The following is a 6,221-nucleotide window of genomic DNA, read 5'->3' as shown; positions in this document are numbered from 1 at the left end:
GGTTGTAGAGGCCCACCAGAATAAGTTTTCCCCCAGAAAAGGGCTTTATTACAGACAGAAATACTCCTCAGTTTCATCAGCTGTCTGGGGGACTGGTCTCAGACTAGATACCAGACGTGGAGGTCCTGGGCTGGCCTGGTTACACGTGGTCTGCTTTTGTGAGGCCGGTTGGACGTACTGCCAAATTCTCTAAAATTACTTTGGAGGCGGCTTATGGTACAGAAAGTAACATTCAATTCTCTGGCAACAGCTCTGGTGGACAGTCCTGCAGTCAGCATGCCAATTGCAGTCTCTCTTAACTTGATACATGTGGCATTTTGTTGTGACAAAACTGCCCATTTTAAAGTGGAATTTTGTCACCAGCACAAGTTGGACATGTATAATGTTCATGCTGTTTAATCAGATTCTTGATATTCAACACCTGTCAGGTGGATGGAATATCTTGGCAATGGAGAAATACAGGGATGTAAACAAATTTGTGCAGAAAATTTGAGAAAAATAAGCTTTTTGTTTGTATGGAACATTTAATCTCATGAAACATGGGACCAAGTCTTTACATATTGTGTTTATATTGTTGTTCAGTGTAAATGTAAACAAACACTATATAGCCATAACACGGTTGGGCTGTGTTTCGGAGGACGCGCGGCTCTCGACTCCCGAGTCCGTACGGGAGTCACAGCGATGAGACAAGACTGTAACTACCAATTGGATACCGCGAAATTGGGAGAATTTTTTTTATTATTGGGATTTCATGGATGGTCAGTCCTTGCATCTTCAGCTCTAGGAAGTTGAGGTTACATTTCTCTGGGCCCATACCTCAGCTTTTTACCAATACAGAATCCTGGAGGGGGGGGGCTTTATTGTTTCGATTAAGGGCTCTAGCTTTAAAGTGTGTATACACCTACTGGCCAGTTTATTAGGTACATCATCTAGTACCTGGGTCGGACCACGCGAGCCCCAACAGCACACCTGATTCAACTTGTCAACTATCCATCAAGTCCTCTGTGTTGAATCATGTGAGATTCTCTGGAGCAAATGTGTACTGTTGGTGGTACTGGAGTTGGAGAACACTGTTCTAGTGCAGGGAATCAGCAGTGTAGTTGTAGGGCAAATACCAAAAGGGGGGGGGGGGTCAGGAATGAGTTTGTGAACCCTGTTTTAGTGGATAACCCTTTTGTTCACATCAAGTATTCATGTCTTGAAATTAAATCCATCGAATTATGACTTGCCTTTTATGCAATTTGTACAGACTGCTTTTAGGACGCTTTCTGTCTATGACAAGAGACGGACATAATATCCCCGAGGTAATTATTTGCGAGCCAGCATATCCCATTATGAGTATTGCTTTTTGGAAAATAGTTGAATTTAAAGCAGGATGACATGTATGTCCTCCCTCAATGTCTACTCAATCCTTATGGTCCTCATTTCTCATCTGGAAGCCTGTTTCCCTCAAGCTTTCTTATTATTTTTTGTCAAATCCTTTTCTAGGAAAACAAATCCACCATTGAATGGTTCAAGTGTGAGGAACTTTGTGAAATGTTACTTTTACTGCCCCCGGAGGTCATTTTGAGTTTGTTCAAACATTTTTTTTTTTATGAATGGCCATTGAGACGGAGAAGGGGGAATTATTGCAGTGTATTGATATGCGGAATTTTGAGTTGTTTAGAACTTTTAACAATTTTACCGTAGCACAATGTCACAGCCTGAGAATCCCAAATTACGCATGAGAACAATATTTTGTATATGGTATGTTTCAAATAAACATGGTTGTTTTAAAATAAATGAATTGTACATTATCTGCTGCATTTAAGGTGATATTGTAGTTGCAATTGATTGAGTAATCAGTTGGAGAAATTAGTTTGATGTTCAAAAATAGATGTTACTTTGAATGTAGAGTTTTTACTTTCAAATTACATACATTTAGCAATGTACCATTTCTGACAGTGGAGATGAATATCTCACATTTTCTATACTCGGAAGTACAGTTCTTGCTGAAATAACAAACCTTCATAAAGATTCAGTATATTATTTGAGCTTTTGTATAATTTTCACAGGGATTAAAACACTGATGATCCGTATTCATCTGAATCTTTTTTTTTGGTAGCCTCTTTTCTTTCTCATTTATGCAACGAATAAAATATAACGTACAGGATAACTTGTAAATAATTGCGGGGAAAAAAGAAGCTAGATCTCAACATTGCTGAGACATATGTCTGTGTTTACACATTATTTCCACTAGTTGGTCTTTTGATCAATCACATCAGATCATCCAAATTGGGCAGTCTGTGTAAACACAGGCGTGTAACAGTTTGAACCTGAACTCCCATGAAGCTTTTACCAGCAGGTTGTGTCTGTTCTGTTACACCAGGATGACCTGTTTGGACAAAGAAATGACATGAACACAGACCCAACAAACAGCAGGGGGAGACCAGCATGAACACAGACCCAACAAACAGAGCAGGGGGAGACCAGCATGAACACAGACCCAACAAACAGAGCAGGGGGAGACCANCAGAGCAGGGGGAGACCAGCATGAACACAGACCCAACAAACAGAGCAGGGGGAGACCAGCATGAACACGACAACCAGGGCTGTCTGTCTTCAATGTCGCTGCTCATCAGCTTTTCACACCATTACATCACTACCTAGACTATGATTAATTGTGAAGCGCTTTGTGACAACTGTTGCTGTAAAATGGGCTGTAAATAAATTTGATTGATTAATCTATGGCTGGGGTGTCAAACTGAATTCCTGGAGGGCCTAGTGTCTGTAAATTCTCTTTCCTTGTACATGATTGATCATTGAATGTATTTGATTAGTTAGGAACTTCCCTTACTATTTGGATATTAATTGAAAGGAATACAAGCCAAACCAGCAGACACACAGCCCTCCAGGAAGTGAGTTTGACACCCCTGCTCTGGGCTCTCCCTCCCAGATTAAAGGACGATTTACCGCTACGGTTCATTTCATCAACCCTTTAGGAGAAATAGACCCTTATGCAAGGTGGTGTGTAAATTAATATACCAACTTACTGGAAGCCTGTGGAGTAGCTTCTTGTGGACCCGCTGTGACTACCATACAAAAGATAGATTCAACATGGTGAGTAAAGGCGTGTTGTTTTGGTATAGTGACTGGCAGTGTCTAATAAGGCTGCTTCCCAAGTGGTACGCTCTACAGTGCACTACTTGTGACCAAGGACGATGGCATCCATTCCTTTTATAGTGCACTCTCTCTCTGATGTGTAAATGAGTGGTAAGGAAACCTTACTGACCTGTGCCCACCATGGTGTCTGTCTGGGATAACGCTCCATGTGGATCCCCTGTAACTGAAGGTATTATTGGGGGGGGGGGGGGGCGGGGGGGGGCAGTTCTGTAGAAATGTGTTTATTTGTATTTTTTTATGTTAAGGTCATTTGATTGATGTGTGTGTTTGCCTGGGGATTCGGTCTGGATGAAGACTGTGATTCTGCAACACCTGAGACGGTGTGTTATGTGAGGGGCCCTTGTTGAGTTATTTACTAGAGCACTTCTGATATGTTGTAGTAGATGGAACCTTACCTCTAGTGTCATGTCCCAATCCAAGGCAAGAATCTGAAATGGGAAAAATGTATACTTATCACCTTAGTCGCCATTTGTGTGTGTGTCATCACGTGAGTATTATTTGTGTACATGCATGTCATTGGTTAAAACAAACCTGTAGATTTTGAGTCCACTGGTCACAACCACATCAACTAACCCTGTTTAAAATAAGAGGGGATATTACACTGTTATATTGTAAAAAAATATATATATATATATATTAGGAATGTGTTCCTATTCTAAACCTTTCTTAGCTATTCTGGAACAGTGTTCCAGAGAAAATCTAAGGAAATGTGTTGTAAAATGCTGTTTCCCAGAATACAATGTTTGTGACAGCTTTTTTTTCTCCTCACTGCCGTTCCCTTCCTCAGGCTGGCCCCAGCTCAACCGGCTCTGTGCTGAGTGTTAAATGGATGTTAGCGAAACTAGCGATGCCGTAGGAAAGCAGCATGTCAGCTCTAAAAATAGGCAGGTGAGGAAATGAACACTTGATCATCAGTCAAGTACGTAGCCGACCGGCCGTGCCTGGTGTGCTGGAGCTGTACACGTTCGTCCCTAGGGCTAGGGAGGGGGAGGAACATGTGAGTTAATAAATTACCGTTACATGGACTTGATTGAGTATCCATTTGGTTGACTAGCCTACTAAATATGTTTTATAAGATGTCACCCAGTGTAGTAATGGGATGTTTATGATTGATCTTGTACATGTGTACAATATACGGTATAGTAGTAAATAGATGGGCTGAAATGTACCATTCAAGTCCATTCCTTACCAGAGATCTGAGTGTGTGAGCTGGTTACAAGTTCTTCGATCGCACCTGTTCACACATTGACACCTGTATCAGTGTACCTGTGCACAGAAAAATTTCACTCTACTTTAATTTTTTTTTTTTTACTTTTTAATTTCTCCATTATCAATATTTATACAAAGCTTTAGCAAATCAGGTTAACAGGTGTGTAGCTAGGTCAGACAGCCCTGTTTATAGAAACATTACAAACACATTAGTAGGCCTAATTCAACGCTCACTGCAGGCTTCAAGGTTAAAGTGGTGGCTTACCTGTGGTATCTGTTTGAGGGCCGACGGTGTAAACGTCATCATGATGCTGAACAGTGATGCCATCTGTAACAGCTGAAATACCGCAAAATGATAATGATACCTGCGAAAGTAGTATACCCTAGGCCTACCGCGCGAGCTCACAAACTGTGCCACATTATAGTCGCTTCATACATGGAGTCGTGAGTCAACAAAGTGGGGAAATAAATATCCTAAACGATGTTATATTTTGCCAAATCTATTACAACATTGTAAAAAGTCAAGTGATCCCTCGAATCCCTAGGACACCTTCTGAAATGTTTAACTTAGCAAATTAAATGTATCATTGATTCCATTTTGGTAGGACCCACCTGCCATGTCGTCGTGATACGAGACATGTCCACCTGCAGGAAAGAGACAAAGAAAAACTGACCTGTGAGTGGTGATGGCTAACATCTGGGAAATATCTTTTTGAAATGTCTATCACTTTAGGCCTACTCTGACAGCTGGATGTCCTGGGAATTTTCATCCCTGGACCCTTTTTAATTGTCTCACCCTGATCTGTTTCACCTGTCCTTGTGAATGTCTCCACCCCCTCCAGGTGTCGCTTATTTTCCACAGTGTATTTATCCCTGTGTTTCCTGTCTCTCTGTGCCAGTTCGTCTTGTATGTTTGTCAAGTCAACCAGCGTGTTTTTTCCCGTACTCCTTTATCTCTTCATTGCTAGTACTCCCGGTTTTGACCCTTGCCTGTTTTCTGGACTCCATTCCCACCTGCCTGACCTCGAGCCTGCCTGCCCTTCGGTACCTACTGGACTTTGAACTGGTTTTGACCTTTTGCCTGTACACGACCATTCTCTTGCCTACCCCTTTTTGAATAAGAATACAACCATCTGCCTCCTGTGTCTGCATCTGGGTCTCGCCTTGTGCCCTTATATTAATGGAGGTATTTATTTTGCCAGCGCTGGCCTTGGTGCAGCCTACTTTCCATCATGACACTTATTTTCCACAAAGCTTTTAGAGACAATTGTGGCAAAGACATAACATAAGACCAGAACAGGTGCAATTCATTGGTTTACAAACAGCTGTCAACTAAGTAGACAAATGTGTTGTGACTAACAAATAGGCTTGTAAATTGCTGAAATAGGCTTGTAAAGATGCTTAGATGGCTCAGGTAAGGAAACCATACGTTGGTATATTCTGAATTAGGCCTATTGTAATAAAACAAACCCATGAATTCAGTATATCAAGCACAATAATGATTCAGAACCTCAGCACCTCTCAAATGATGACATTTGTTTTGCCCAATCAAGTGCAAATAATCTACCCCTAGTTGTACCCGTGACCTAGTGGCTTCTGTATTTTACCATAACCTTCAGAGCAAACATGCCTGTTACATCTTGATTTATGTCAACGACTACAGTCGTGGCCAAAAGTTTTGAGAATGACACAAATATTAATTTTCACAAAGTCTGCTACCTCAGTTTGTATTATGGCAATTTGCATATACTCCAGAATGTTATGAAGAGTGATCAGATGAATTGCAATTAATTGCAAAGTCCCTCTTTGCCATGCAAATGAACTGAATCCCCAAAAAACATTTCCAATGC

Source organism: Salvelinus sp. IW2-2015, linkage group LG31 (genome assembly GCF_002910315.2).
Source record: "Salvelinus sp. IW2-2015 linkage group LG31, ASM291031v2, whole genome shotgun sequence".
Classification (NCBI taxonomy): Eukaryota; Metazoa; Chordata; class Actinopteri; order Salmoniformes; family Salmonidae; genus Salvelinus; species Salvelinus sp. IW2-2015.
Note: the sequence above shows the minus strand (reverse complement) of the source record.